We start from the raw sequence: 16,451 nt of genomic DNA, 5'->3' as shown, positions 1-16,451 counted from the left end.
ACGCCACAGATCACATTTATCGCTCTCGCCCTGAGAGACCCGGAGAACCAAACCGTTCCCATCGTGCCTTGAAGCAGCCTCTGCTCACGCGCTTCTCCCAGGGAGAAGGCAGAATGGCAGTAGCTTGCCACGTTATACCACAGGGTGCACACTCTGCAGCTTTCAAGCCCAGCTCTGCGTTAGCTCACCCCTGCAATTTTGCACCGCCCACGCAAATTTGAGTTGTCGCTGGTTGTTGCAGCGTTTGGCTTTGGTGAGGACAGCGTGTGTTTGTCAGCAGTTGGTGTAGGGTGGAATCTTGAGGAGAAAGTGATATTTCCGTGCCAGAACTGGTTGGTGTTTGCATGGTATTGTGGTAGTTGTTCCCACAGGTGATCAGTGCTGGAGTGTTATTGCAGGATGAGGGGATTTTGAAGGCTTGTCTGTGAGATGCACTAGAGGCAGCAGTTGCAAACGAAAGGCTGAGGTGTGGAGAGTTTGTCGGTGGGTTTTGGACAGTTGTCAGTTGAAGAGTTGGTTGTTTGCAGGTGAGGTGTAGAGCAGAGGGTGAAGCTGACTTTGCCTGGGCGGCGCAACTGGATGGGTGTGCAGAGCTGAGGAGAGCGGGCTTCTGCGGGTGACCCTAAAGCTGGAGAACCAGCCAGCGGCAGCTCCAGACAGTCCCGCTGCCGAGCTTGGCCGTGTAGGGCCAGTGCCCTGGGGCACAGGGAGTGTGACCCTCCGCAAGCACCAAACAGCAGGTGAGGACTGTGGGGATTTGTACTGAGCTATGATATCTCTAAGGCATGTGCGAGGGGCCGGGGCCAAGGCAAGGTGGGCTCGTTGTGGGGTGTGGGGAGGTGTCAGCCCCCGGACTCAGCCCCTGTCTGATTGTAGTGCCCTTGGGCTGGTGTAGCTCAGTCCTCTGTGTGTTTCTCTTCAGGTGGAACAGCGTGCAAAGGAAAAGCAAGGAAGGAGAGGAAGGTGGTGAACCTATGAGGAAGAGTGTAGCGAATCTGGCGTGGACTCACGGTAAGGTGCCATGAGAGACATTTATTACAAACTCAGGTTTGCATTTATACTCGCTATGATGCTTGCTCAAGCATTTGCTCTTTAGCTAAGTTAGACATTACATGAGCGATGTAACTGCCATATACGCATTTTTTTCTATAGTAAGCTGTCCCTCTGTCCCTGATGTATCAGTCCTGTATCCTGTATCTTAGTAGTCATAATTTTTCCCCAAGTAGATGAATATTTGCAAGCAGCTTTATCTCCAGTCGTTACCTGTTCATATAATTCTCATTCATCTTTGTGCCATGTCTCCAACTGAAATGTACCAGTTGTAGGAAAGTCTAGCACATGATTAGCCATCCATTCTAATAAACTCACCAATCAGACCCCTGATACATCCTGATTTTGCGTTTGTAGCGCATGTTGAAGGACATCCAGGGTTTGTCTTTGCTTAAGGGATAACTTCCCTCCCATGGTTCCCAATCGCTCACCTTTCGTTGGTGGTGGGCGCGCACTGTCCTGGTTCCCGGTCCTGTTTCCTGGTTCGATTGGGCTTCGCTACCAGAGCGGCTACTGCCTTTATAGGCACGCTGAAAGTCCCTGTTCCAGGGCGCCATTTGTAGCGAATGCGGTACGGACTCTCTTTTAAGGTGCAATGAGAGATGTTTATTACAAATTCAGGCTTGCGTTTATACTCGCTATGATGCTTGCTCAAGCATTTGTTGATTAGCTAAGTTAGTCATTACATAAGTGATGTGTTTTGTGTTCCCACCAAAGTCACTGCCATCAACACCTTTTTTGTCTATCACAAGCTGTCCCTCTGTCCTTGATGCATCAATCCTGTATCAACTCCTCTGTCCTTGATGTATCACATAGCATACAGTCCTTTGTTCTTGTATTTTTCCACTAATGCTTGTTCTCATGCTGTTGACTCTTGCAGTTTCTCATGTGCCCGGTCTTCCGTGTACTGACACAGAAGAGCGATCACGGAAGAGGATTGGAGCGCACCTGTGAGTCAAGCAGAGTCAAGAAAGAAGATGACAGTGGTGGACCTGTGAGTCAGGAGGGGACAAAAGAGGAGAAAGGTGATGGAGCTACGAGTCAAGAGTGAGGAGGAAGATGGGCAGGCTGAGCCAGCGAGAAGGAGAATGTATCCTTAAGCACAGGGAACGATCTGTGATTAGTGCGTCCCCCTCCCACCCCTAGAAACCGTGCTCGGGGGTAAAGTGGTAAAATGGGAGCAGGGGCTGTTGGCTGTGTTTTGGGAGGTGGGGGTGGTGAGCAGGGGCTGGGCTCTTGGACTTGGGAGCAGTTAAGGGAGCAGGGTGGTCATCCCTTGGGAGGTGTCTGTCTGCCAGCAGGTAAAGGAGGGGGAAGAGGATCCTGCCGGGGTGAGGGCCTGGCCAGCTCTCCACTCCCAGGGCTCTTGATGCTGGTGTGGTGTGTTGCTGTAAGTGCCAGGGGTGACTGGCAAAGAAAGTCTTTGTGGGGTGCATGCTGGGAAACTGTGCTGCTACGGAGGGGCTGGGTTGGTGGGAAGGCCTGTGCGGGGGGCCGGGGCCAAGGCAAGGTGGCCTTGTGGTGGGGTGTGGGGATGCGTCAGCGACCGGACTCGCCCCCTCGTGTGACTGTACGGGCCTGGGGTGGGTATATTTTTGTTTTCTGTGCATCTCTGTTCGGGTGGAGCAGCTCGCAAAGGCGAAAGCAAGAAAGAAGAGGAAGGTGGTGAACCTACGAGGAAGAGCGATCAAGAAAGAGGATTGGAGTGCATCTGCAAGTCAACAGGGATCAAGAAAGAAGATGACGGTGGTAGACCTGCGAGTCAGGAGGGATCAAGAAAGAAGAGGAGGAAGGTGATGGAGCTGCGAGTCAGGAGTGAGGAGGAAGAAAATGTCCCCCTTGGGACAGGGACCTCCCTGTAATCAGGACTGCGCCCTCCCACCCCTGGAAACTGCTCAGGGGCCCAGACATCCATGGGAAGGTTGTGTCCGACAACACGAGCCAGATCTTCAGCACTGGCTGCTGTTCAGCTGGGACCAGGGGCTGCTGGTGGGGTTTTGGGAGGCGGGGTGGGTGAGTAGAGGCTGGGCTTTTGTACTCATGAGTGGTTGAGAGAGAGGGCTGGACACCTCTTGGGAGGTGTCTTGTCTGTCTGCCATCAGCTAAAGGAGGGGGAAGAGGATCCTGCCGGGGTGAGGGCCTGGCCAGCTCTCCACTCCCAGGGCTCTTGATGCTGATGTGGTGTGTTGCTGTAAGTGCCAGGGGTGACTGGCAAAGAAAGTCTTTGTGGGGTGCATGCTGGGAAACTGTGCTGCTACGGAGGGGCTGGGTTGGTGGGAAGGCCTGTGCGGGGGGCCGGGGCCAAGGCAAGGTGGGCTTGCTGTGGGATGTGGGGATGCGTCAGCGAGCGGACTCACCCCCTATGTGACTGTACGGGCTTGGGGTGGGTGTATTTCTGTCTTCAGGGCATTTCGGTTTGGGTGGAGCAGCTCACAAAGGCGAAAGCAAGAAAGGAAAGTAAGGTTGTGAACTTACGAGAAAGAGTGATCAAGAAAGAGGATTTGAGTTCATGCGGGAGTCGAGGGATCAAGAAAGAAGAGGAGGAAGGTGATGGACGTGCATATTGAAAATGAGAGGGAAGATGGGCAACCTGAAGCATGGAGCAAGGGAATGTCTCCTAGAACAAAGGGACCTTTCTGTAATCAGAGATCCCCCCTCCTACCCTACAAACTGAACAAAGAGGACTGCGAGAGGGAGCGCTCTGACAGGACAAGAGGTATCAGTAAATCTGGCAAGAGGACAGGGGGGGAAGCGCTCTGGCGGATCAACAAGTCTCAATATATGTGGCAAGAGGATGATGGGGGAGAGTTCACCAGTGGTTCAAAAGTCACCCAGAAAAAGGGGAAGAGGATGTCAAGGGGGGAGCGCTCTGGTCGATCACAAGACTCTCCTAAAAAACACAACAGGATGGTGGTGGGGGGGAATGTCCTATATGGGACAAGGGGTCCCGAGAAATCCAGCAAGAGGATGGTGGGGGGGAGCACTCCAGCAGACCAAGAATGTACTAAGGAAAGGCAAAAGGACGGCAGGAGGAGAGACCCAGTGGGTCAAGAGGTACCGAGAAATCCAGCAAGAGGACGACAGGGAGGAGCTCTTTAGCAGGCCAAAATCCCACTGAGGAAAGGCAAGAGGACAGCGGGGGAGAGCGCTCCAGTTCTTCAAGTGACTTCCCAGGCAGAAGGCAGGAGCATGGCGGGGCAGGACTGTGGCAGGTCAAGAATTCTCAGTCTGGCAATAGGATGGCGGGGAGGAGCGTTCCAGCGGGAGAAGAGCGCCCTGACTAGAGGCAAGACGAGGGTGAGGGAGAGCACTCGGACGTGTCAAGAAGACTCCCCCAAAAAGTGCAAGAGGAAGGCCGGTGGGGAGAGCAATCCAGCAGATCAGGAAGTCTCAATAAATGCGGTAAGAAGGTGGCAGGTGGGAGCTCCCCAGTGGTTCAAGAGGTCCCAAGATATCCAGCAAGAGAACTGTGAGGGAGAGCGCTCCAACAGGTCAAGCGGTGTCAAGAAATCCAGCAAGACAATGGTGGAAAACGCTCCGGTGAGTCACAAGATTCCCCCAAAAAAAGGCAAGAGAATGGTGCAGGGGAGCACTCTGGTGGATCAAGAAGCACCCAGGAAAAGGGGAAGAAGATGGTGGGGGGGAGCACTCTGGTTGGTCACAAGACTCCCCCAGAAAACACAAGAGGGTGGCAGGGGGAACGCCCTAATGGGTCAAGAGGACCCAAGAAATCCAGCAAGAGGACGGCGAGGGGGAGCGCTCCAGCAGATCAGGAAGTCTCGATAAATGCGGTAAGAGGATGGCTGGTGGGAGCCCCCCCAGTGGTCCAAGAGATCCCAAGAAATCCAGCAAGAGGACGGCGAGGGGGAGCGCTCTGGCAGATCAGGACGTCTCAATAAATGCGGTAAAAGCATGGTGGGTGGGAGCCCCCCAGTGGTTCACAAGGTTCCAGGAAATCCAGCAAGAGGACGGCGTGGGGGAGCGCTGTGGCAGATGAAGAACCCTCAGTACATCTGGCAAGAGGACGGTGAGGGGGTGCTCTGATGGGTCAAGGTTGCTCTGAAAAAAGCCCAAGAGGGTGGTAAGGAGAAGCTCACCGGTGATTCACGAATCACCCAGAAAAAAGGGAAGAGGACAGTGCGGGGGAGCTCTTCAGTTGTTGAAGAGAATCCCCAGAAAAAGGCAGGAGGATGATGAGGGGGAACACTCTGGCGGGTCAAGAAGTCTCAATAAGTCCGGCAAGAAGACGGTGGGGAGGAGAGCTCGTGTGGGTCAAGAGGTCCCAAGAAACCCAGCAAGAGGACAGCAGGGGCGAGCGCTCCGGCAGATCAGGAAATCTCGATAAATGCAGTTAGAGGATGGTGGGTGTGAGCCCCTCAGTTGTTTAAGACGTCCCAAGAAATCCAGCAAGAGAACTGCGAGGGGGAGCGCTCCGGCAGGTCAAGCGATGTCAAGAAATCCAGCAAGACAATGGTGGAGAACTCTCCGGCGAGTCACAAGACTCTCCCAAAAAAGGCAAAAGAATGGTGCAGGGGAGCACTCTGGTGGATCAAGAAGCACCCAGGAAAAGGGGAAGAGGATGGTGGGGGGAAACGGCCTGGTTGGTCACAAGACTCCCCCAAAAACCACAAGAGGGTGGCAGGGGGAACGCCCTAATGGGTCAAGAAGTCCCAAGAAATCCAGCAAGAGGACGACAGGGAGGAGCTCTTTAGCAGGCCAAAATCCCACTGAGGAAAGGCAAGAGGACAGCGGGGGAGAGCGCTCCAGTTCTTCAAGTGACTTCCCAGGCAGAAGGCAGGAGCATGGCGGGGCAGGACTGCGGCAGGTCAAGAATTCTCGGTCTGGCAATAGGATGGCGGGGAGGAGCGTTCCAGCGGGAGAAGAGCGCCCTGACTAGAGGCAAGACAAGGGTGAGGGAGAGCGCTCGGATGTGTGAAGAAGACTCCCCCAAAAAAGCCCAAGAGGAAGGCCAGGGGGAGAGCAATCCAGCAGATCAGGAAGTCTCAATAAATGCGGTAAGAGGATGGCGGGTGGGAGCCCCCCCAGTGGTCCAAGAGATCCCAAGAAATCCAGCAAGAGGACGGCAAGGGGGAGCGCTCCAGCAGATCAGGAAATCTCGATAAATGCGGTTAGAGGATGGTGGGTGGGAGCCCCACAGTTGTTTAAGGCATCCCAAGAAATCCAGCAAAAGGACGGCGAGGGGGAACGCTCTGGCAGATCAGGACGTCTCAATAAATGCGGTAAGAGGATGGCGGGTGGGAGCCCCCCAGTGGTTCAAAATGTCCCAAGATATCCAGGAAGAGAACTGTGAGGGGGAGCGCTCCGGCAGGTCAAGCGATGTCAACAAATCCAGCAAGACAATGGTGGAGAACGCTCCGGTGAGTCACAAGACTCCACCAAAAAAGGCAAGAGAATGGTTAGAGGATGGTAACAGGCAGCTTTGAGAGCACTCTGGTGGATCAAGAAGCACCCAGGAAAAAAAGGGGAAGAGGATGGTGGGGGGAAACGGCCTGGTTGATCACAAGAATCCCCCAAAAACCACAAGAGGGTGGCAGGGGGAACGCCCTAAGGGGTCAAGAGGTTCCAAGAAATCCAGCAGGAGGACGGCGAGGTGGAGCGCTCCAGCAGGCTGAGATTGTACTAAAGAAAGGCAAAAGGACAGCAGGAGGAGAAACCCAGTGGGTCAAGAGGTCCCAAGAAATCCAGTGAGAGGACAACAGGGAGGAGTGCACTGGCAGGCCAAAATCTCAGTGAAGAAAGGCAAGAGGACAGCAGGGGGGAGTGCTCCAGTTCTTCAAGTGACTTCCCAGGTAGAAGGCAGAAGGACGGTGGGGTAGCGCTGGGACAGGTCGAGAATTCTCAATCTGGCACTAGGACAGCAGGGAGGAGCATCCAGCGGGACAGGAGCGCCCTGAAAATAGGCAAGACAAGGGTGAGTGAGAGCACTCCGAGATGTCAAGAAGTGTCAAAAAATCTGGTAAAGGATGGCAGGGGGGAGTGCTGTGGATATTCAAGAGACTCCCCAGTAAAAGGCAAGAGGACGGCGCGGGGAAGTGCTCCAGCACGTCAAGATGGCACTGAAGAAAGGCAAGGTCACAGTGGGGGGGAGCATTCCCGTTGTTCCAATGGTTCAAAAGGTCCCAAGAAATCCAACAAGAGAACTGCGAGGGGGAGCGCTCTGGCAAGTCAAGCGGTGTCAATAACCCCAGCAAGGCAATGGCGGAGAGCGCTCTGGTGAGTCACAAGACTCCCCTACAAAGGACGAGAGGATGGTGGAGGGGAGCCCACCAGTGGTTCAAGCAGCACCCAGGAAAAGGGGAGGAGGCTGACGAGGGGCAGGCCTCTGGCGGGCCAAGATCGCTGAGGGAAGGTGCGGGGGAGCTTGCTGGTGGCTCAAGAGACCTCTAGAAAAAGGTAAGAGGGCGGCGGGGGGTGGGAGGGCGCCTCAGCTGGTGAAGAGGAACCCCGAAAACAAGGCAAGAGAATGTTGGTGGGGGGAGCGCTCTGGCGGTTCCAGAGGCTCCCCGAGATCCGCTCAGACGGCAGCGGGTAACGCGGCAGCTCAGCGTCAATCAAAGAAGAACAGGAAGGCGGTTGACCTGCAATTCCAGAGCGAGGAGGAAGACTGGCAACCCGAACGAGGAGCAGCAGAACTTGGCATGGCCTCTGAAATCCTCCTTTAATCTGGGCTCAGGTAAGCTGGAAGCAGGGGACATAGGCTGGGGTTTGGGAGGTGGGCAGGTGAGAAATGATCCGCATTTTTGATCTGCTGAGTGACTGAAGCAGGTGAGGTGTAGAGCAGAGGCTGAAGCTGACTTTGCCTGGGCGGCGCAACTGGATGGGTGTGCAGAGCTGAGGAGAGCGGGCTTCTGCTGGTGACGCTAAAGCTGGAGAACCAGCTGGCAGCTCCAGACACTCCCGCAGGGCCGGGCAGGGCCAGTGTCCTGGGGCACAGTGAGTGTGACCCTCCGCAAGCACCAAACAGCAGGTGAGGACCGTGGGGATTTGTACTGAGCTATGATATCTCTAACCCATGAAACTGGGGTCCAGCCTGAGCAGGGCATGTGCGGAAGCTGTGCTGCAGCGGAGGGGCAGAGCTGAGGGGAAGGGCTGTGTGAGGGGCCGGGGCCAAGGCAAGGCGGGCACGCTGTGGGGTGTGGGGAGGTGTCAGCCCCCAGATTCAGCCCCCGTCTGACTGTAGTGCCTTGGGGCTGATGTAGCTCAGTCCTCTGTGTGTTTCTCTTCAGGTGGAGCAGCGTGCAAAGGAAAAGCAAGGAAGGAGGCGAACCTGTGAGGAAGAGTGATCGAGAAAGAGGATTGGAGGGCACCTGTGAGTCAAGAGGGATCAAGAAAGAAGACAACGGTGGTGGAACCGCAGGTCAGGAGAGCTCAAGGAAGGAGAAAGGTGATTGTGGCAGTATTCTGACATTGGGCCTATGAGAAACTGTGGGAGTTGACAGCGTGAGAACAATCATTAGTGGAATAACACAAGAAGCAAGTACTGTATGCTACGTGATACATCGAGGACAGAGGGATTGGTACAGGAATGATACATCAAGGGGGATGACGGGGGTAGCTTGTGGTATAGACAACGGTGCTTTTATGGCAGTAACAATATATCACTTATGTTATGACGAACTTACCAAATCAGCAAATGCTTGAGCAAGCATCATAGCGAGTATAAATGCAAACCTGAGTTTGTAACAAATGTCTCTTGTCTCACCTTAAAAGAGAGTCGGTGCCACATTCGCTACAAATGGCACCCGAACAGGGACTTTGAGTGCGGCTGTAAAGGCAGCAGCCGTTCTGGTGGCAAAGCCCAATTGAACAAGGACAGGGAAACAGAGCCAGGAAACAGAAACCACAGCGTGCGCCCATCAGCAAGAAAAGATGAGCAATTTGGAACCATAGGAGGGAAGTTATCCCTTGAACCAAACAAACCCTAGATGTCCTTCAACTTTTATTAAGAAAGCAAAATCACAATGTACCAGTAGTCCGATTAATGACTTTATAAGAAAGGCTTGCTGATCATGTGCTGGACTTTCCTACAACTGGTACATTTTAGTTGGAGGCATGGCAGAAAGTTGAACGAGAATTATATGAACAGGCAGCAACTGGAGATAAAGCTGCTTGTGAATATTTATCTACTTGGGCAAAAATTATGTCTGCTTTAATAGCGACTCAGAAGGAAGTAGTTGCGCGGGTTGCAACTAATTGTGAACCTTCTGCTCCTCCCTTGCCAGGGAAGGAGGGGGATCCTGTAGATAGATTAGGCAAAAATGCACTGACCACAGATGTAGTAGTGGATAAAGGATTGGCTGATAACAAAGCCCCTGCATGTACACTACAGTGAACACTTTTGGCAAATGATGGTTTGTGGGAGTCGCCTGACAAGCCCCTTGATCCTGGCCCGACGGACCCAGAGTAAGAGCCTGATTTATTCCCCCCGGATGTTACTTTGCAACCGAAAGTGCACACTAATTAAACCATGTGGGATAAAGGTAGAGAAGAGGCTTTGAAAACAGGAGACTCGAAAGTGGTTACGGCATGGCCAGTGATCTGTTGTGAACAGCAATCTCCAGGCTTTCAGCAGCTACCGTATGATGTTGTAAAGGAATTACCAACATTAGCTAAAGAAAATGGGGTTACTTTATCATTTGTTATACATTTTTGAAGCATTAAGCTCCTCTTACGAACTTACTCCACATGACTGGCGTTCTTTGTTGAAAATGATCTTAACCGTACAGTATATTGACTAGTAGTTATCTGATTTTTGGGAGAACTGTACTACAGAGACCGTTGATAATGCATATCGGATGAGATGGATTGATTGCAGTCCTTTAGCTGGGGAATGTGCCCACGCTTTGCCAGATAATCAAGTTGCGTAACCCAGAGAGATATATATGTGGTGTAATAGCAAAACTAGCAATGAAAGTGGTTCGGAAGTTACTGGAGGTTGGGAGAGATGCCAATACGTCCTTTTCAAAAATCTTGCAAGGATCACAGGAACCTTATGCGCTGTTTTTAGACCGCTTGCAAACTGCTTTGGAGAGACAAATTGATAATGACACAGCGCATGAGTTGTTACTAAAATAATTGGCTTTTGAGAATGCTAATGCTGATTGTCAGCGTGTGTTGCAGGATTTGGGGAATAGGGAAAGGTGTACTATAGCAGATATGAGAGTGTGTCAAAACATAAGTCAACTGAACATTATACCAGCTCTCTAGCTGCTGCTTTAGCAGCACAGTTACAAGTATTGGGAACAGAACTGAAATCGAATTGTTTTTGTTGTGGGACACTGGGTCGTGTAAAGAAAGATTACACAAAGTATGCACGCCAGACTTCGAAGGCTGTACCTCCTAGAGGTCGTCCAAAATGGGGAAAGGGCAAGCACTGTGTGAGTGAACATCATTCAAGGATTAATGTAAAGGGGGAGCCAATTAACCCTTCCCAGGAGGTGGGGGACAGGACTTCCCCCGCCCCCATCAAATAAATTCAAGTCTAAACTCATGACCCGAGATCTCTTCCCTGGAACAGCTGGAAGTGCAGGGCTGGACTTGGCTGCCAGCCCGTCAGTGATGATAATTAATTACTGCTGTGGTATTGCTTATTCCCAGAGGAGTGTGGGGGCCTTTAGTGCCTAGTGTGCATGCTTTGTTAATAGGTTGATCATCTACTACCAAATTGGGTTTGTTTGTTTTACCTGGAGTAATTGACTCTGATTATCAAGGTGAAATCAAAATTATGGCATGGACACCTGTGCCACCTTGCTACATCCTGAGGATGCCCCCAGATTTGCATTTTGTGTTCCTTCACTTAATCAAGAGGAGCCTATGAAGAGATAGCATTGGGTGGTATCACCACAAGGGATGAGAAATAGTCCAACCATTTGCAAGACAGTAGTTGCAGCAGCTGTACAACCTGTGAGGAAGCTGTACCCCGCAGCTTGTATCTGTCGTTATATGGATGATATCTTGCTTGTCATGTTATAAGAGCAGGAACTACAACAAGTAATGCAAGTCCTATGTAACGCTATACAAAAGGCTAGATTACAAATTGCACAAGAAAAAATTCAGAAAACTGCTCCATGGAAATATTTGGGGTGGCAAATAACAGAACAAGAAATCATTCCTTAGCCAGTAACTCTTAAATTCCATAATATCATGACCTTAAATGACTTACAAAATTGCTAGGAGCCATAAATTGGCTCCGACCTATTTTGGGCATTGCCACAGAGGAACTGTGTCTACTTTTTACACTTTTGAAAGGAGACCTGAATTTATTGTCTACTCAGGTATTGGATGACAAAGCTCAGCAGGCCATATAGAAAGTATTCGATGCTGTTGAACAAAAATAGGGATGGGGACGCAATTTGCAGCTGCCAGTTTGGCTGGCACTCATAGCCAATACCGTCCAACCGTTTGCAGTACCGTTTCAATGGGACAAGTCATTAAGTGATTCTTTAAGAGTTGGAATGGGTTTTTCTAGCTCACACACCAATGAAAACAGTTTGGATAATAAAAGAAATGTATGCAAACCCAATAATTAAAGGCAGAGAATGTTTATGTGCTATGTATGGGACAGACTTTGAATGTATATTTATTCCTACAACAAAGGAGAATTTGCAATGGTAATTAACTGAAGATGTGAATTTCCAGATTGCATTGGCAACATATGCAGGGAACATATCAGTTTATTACCCCCAACATAAACTGTGGGCTGAAATTGGTAATTTACCGTTGTAGGGCAAATGCTGCTGTCAGCAACGACCAGTAAGTGACAAGACTGTATTTACTGATGCCTTTGGTCGCTCACGTAAAGTTGTAATTATGTGGCTAAACTCAGATACCCAGTGTTCCAAACACAAGGTAGAAAAAGGAGACCAAGGGTCAAACAAGTTCTTGAGCTGACAGCTGTTAGGATCGCTTTTGAGTGTTCTGTAATGAGCCTTTGAATGTTGTAACTGACTCATATTATGCAGCTGGCATACTTAACCGCCTGGAAGCTTCTTTTCTGAAGGAAGAGGATAATCCTCTTTTGATGGCTGAATTGAGAATGCTATGGTTCCTAATAAATCATAGACGTCATGGTTTTTATGCAGCGCACATCCGCTCTCGCGCTGCCCTTCCAGGACCTCTTGCGGAAGGCAATAGGAGGGCCGATGCACGAGCTGTGCCGCTTACTGTGCCTAAAGCCTTGGAGCAAGCTAAATTATCACGTAAACTCTTTCACCAGAATGCAAAGTCGTTAAAACGACAATTTCAAATTACAACGGATCAGGCCAGGAGCGTTCTTATGTCCTGCCCTGATTGCCAACAGTCGGCACCCGTGCCATCCAAAGAGGGTGTTAATCCAGGAGGGATTACTGACAAGTACGGCCAGCTGATGTAACGCGTTGTTTTGAAGTGGGTAAATACGTAAGTGTTTCTGTAGACGCTCATTCCAGATTTCTCGTTGCGGCTGCACGCACTGGTGAAAGAGCACGGGACGTCTGTAAACAGTGGTTGGCGTGTTTTGCTGTTTCAGGAGTTCCAGGATATGTAAAACCAGAGGAAAGCGGAACGCACGCTGGATTAGAGGAGCGATCCCCCGAGTGCCCAGCGCGCCGTAATAAAAGTGCCTGCTTTTTAACACTTTCAAAACAGTGTTAGAGAGTCTGTTTGCCGACTTTTCGGTATCGTTTTCTGGCGACGAGGATGGGATAATCTGCCTGACCTCCCGTGGACCCCAGGATCTCTGGGACCTTGTGCCGGCACCGGGGAATTCCCGGAAGGGATCACGGATCCTCGGGCCAGCTCGAGACGTGGTTAAAACCCCATCAATGAGGTAAGGCACTTTCATAGTCTGGTTTGTTTGCAGGCTGCCTGCGCGAGACGTGGGCGACACCAGCGCATTGGGTCTGCGCATTTTGGTAAATTGGGTAAATTAAAAAGAAATAAAAAACTAAAGAGGAAAATGAGAAAACAATAAATAAAAGAGAAAAACAAGGGAACAGTAATTTGATAAAGGTACCTTTAGTGATTTTGCTGTTTGTGCCTTAGCAATTGTATAATTGTTTGTGTCTTTAGTGATTTGTTGTTACTTGTGTCTTGGGTGATTTTATAGTCCAATACTTACGGTTAACCAATTGTTTGTTATTGTGATTGTGAAATAGGTAGTGGACAAGGGACAGGAGGGATTCGAAAGAAGTCCCCCCCGGCTGTATTTTGTGACATTGGAAAAGGATCGTTTGACTCCCTGGGGAAAGCTACCAGGGGGAATCTGATTGAATATTGTAATTAATGGTGGCCACTGTAAAGAATATTAATATGCTGCACAGGTCTGGGTGGGTATACCTTGAGATGTGTAGTATAGCAATGCACTACATGTAATATATAGTAAGATATATGTTTTAAATCATATATTGTCTATTATATAATGCATATTACACAATACAAAATGTTACATACGCATTGTATTTGAAAAAGGACAATCAGGGAAAGAAATTGAAACCAGTAAAAGGTTTGTTGACGAACAGATATTGGTGTAGAATACACAGAGAACATTAGATCAGGATTGTCCCTTGGTGAATGCAGGGTGGCATCCTGATGTCCTTATATCGGGGGACAGGCTGAATTGGTATGGACAGTGCATTTTATACGGGATTGGACACGCTGTGCCTAAAGCTGTAAATACGCCAAAGCCTTCTGAGATAAAACAGGATCGTCTGTGCCTCATTTGCTGTGGCGGTAGCAAATTCGACGAATCCAGACGCCGGCATAAGCTCTTTGATCAAACGGGCGGGCCGGGCGAGAGTAAGGAGTCTAATTCAATGTGAATTTACCATCCGTACTCTTTAATGAACTCTTAAACAACACTGAATATCAATGTCCCCGAGACCACGTTTTTCCAAGCCTTATATACTCTATACCAAAAGGCCATGCGGCAAGCGCAGGCTACAATTGGTTACACTCACAGTCACTCATCCCCCCCACTATGGTGATTGGCTGCAGGGCACTGTTCACAGACTGTTCATGCGCAGCGGCAACGCCCCTCCTGCAGCCTGGGTCGAGGGCAGAGCGGCTTCTGTTTACTTTCCTTTTGTCTCTGGTGTCTCAGGGAAATCCTTCCGTGTAGCACAGCCGCATCAAGCCCTGGCTTGTTCACAGCACACAGCCAGAGACTCTCCACAATTCCTCCTTTTTTTTTTTTTTTTTTCTTTTTGGACAAGCCAGGATTGATCAGCTGTGTGTTCTAATCTTTTTTTGATATGTGATAAAAAACAACTTATACATAACATATAAATAACAACAACAATCAACGTAAACAGTGCACTTTGCAATAAACCTGAGGTATTCCATTGCCATTTAAATATCGCAATGGATTGATTAAACAAATTCCAAGAACTTTGGTTTAAAGATACTCAACTTATAACAAACGATGTGCTGGGTGTTGATAAACTTACTCAAGAGGTAGTGGTGTTTAAAGATCTACTTATATAACTATAGTACGCATACATGTCACAGCTAAATCAATGCAAAGGTTACACCTCACTCTGTGACCTCCGAGGGTTCTGCTGCAGGGAGTTGACTTGGTTGAGTTTGTTTCAACTCCGGCTTTACTGCTCGGCTTGGAACCCACAATGGACCTTGATCTGTGGAGAGACACATATACCCTCTACCATTAAAAATAACAGGTACTGGTCCCTTCCACAATCCAGTGGTGGGATCACGATATCTCACCATGAATTCCGGTAAAGTGTTTTTCCTTCCTAGTCTGATCTGATAATGATGAATGATCACAGGAGGCTCCTCATGATCTCCAGTTAGACATAAATAATTCAAGGTAAACAACACCTTTGCTAAACGCTGTTGACAATCTAACTCTTCCTGCTTCTGTTTGCTCAAATACCCTTTAATCATTTGATGTGCTCTCTCGATGATTCCTTGGCCTGTTGGGGAATGAGGTATACCTGTAACGTGTTTCACTCCCCATTTCATTAGAAAAGTTCTAACTTTCTGGCTAACATAGGCAGGGCCATTGTCTGTCTTAATCTTTTCTGGGACACCCATTACAGCAAAACAAGCTGTAAGATGTTTACATACATGTAGTGCTTTTTCCCCTGGTAAAGCAGTAGCCCATATCATTTTTGAAAAAGTATCAATTGTAACATGCACATATTTAAGTCTTCCAAATTCTGGCACATGTGTCACATCCATTTGCCATACTTCTAAGGCTTTTAAACCTCGAGGATTGACACCAATTCCTATACCTAACATCTGGCTTCCACACTGAGGACATGCCTGTACAATACTTCTTGCTTCATTTAAAGTTAAATCGAATTGTCTTTGGAGACCTCTGGCATTCTGATGAAAGCTCTCATGACTTTGTCTCGCTTGTTGGAATTTATCTGTTGGAGGCATGTGCTGTACTGAACTTACTAAACTATCTGCAATTTGATTTCCTTCACCTAGACCAAGATTCCATTGATGACTGCGGATGTGAATCACACAACAGGGTTCTTTTCTTTGATTTAAAATAGCTCTCAATTGTACAAACAATTTTCCTAATCGAGGATTATTCGATTGTCTTAACAGGGCGTTTTCCATTCTGGGTATTACACCTGCTACATACAAAGAATCTGTGACAACATTTAAAGCAGATTTCAGCCAATTATTTAAGGCCCATATTACTGCCGTGAGCTCTAAAGTCTGCAATGAATCCTCTTTTGAACCTTCAATTAAATGCTGTTTCCATTGACTATTCTCTTGCCAGACACATGCTGCCTGGTGTCTTCGTTTTCCTGCATCTGTATATACTGTAAGGCCTTCAACAGGTTTTGCTTTTACTTTGCTTCTCTCTAACCACTGATTTGTTCTAAGGAATTGCCATAGTTTACCTTTTGGTTGTCGTGAATGTACCTTGCCTATAAATCCTAATAATGCATTCTGTATAGGCATCGAATGTCTCAGCCACCATTCTAAATCGGCTCCATTTATCGGAATACTGATGTCATCTGGTTCCTGACCGCTAATTTCTAATATTCGAGATCTTCCTTTTCGAATCAATTCTCCAATTGCTTCTGGTCTCGTTTGAATACTGAATTTTGGTTGGACACTGAGAAAAATCCACTCTAATAATCGTAAATCATTTTCTGTTTTCAATCTGACAGTGGCACAAAAGGAAGAATCTGTAGCAACATCTATGGGGAATTCCCCGTTTTTGTTTTGCCACTGGCAGATGATTGCACACGGATGTTCTAGATTGCTAATAAGGAGGGAAATTGGTCGATCGGAAAGTCTTCGGCTAGACCAATTTGTCTGTACTTTTTGTATAATATCAGAAAGACATTTGAGATGCACGGACTCTAAGCTTATTTTCTTAGCTGGATCACCTCCTTTTAGAAGTGAAGTAAGAGGTG

Source organism: Patagioenas fasciata, chromosome 6, assembly GCF_037038585.1.
Source record: "Patagioenas fasciata isolate bPatFas1 chromosome 6, bPatFas1.hap1, whole genome shotgun sequence".
Classification (NCBI taxonomy): Eukaryota; Metazoa; Chordata; class Aves; order Columbiformes; family Columbidae; genus Patagioenas; species Patagioenas fasciata.
Note: the sequence above shows the minus strand (reverse complement) of the source record.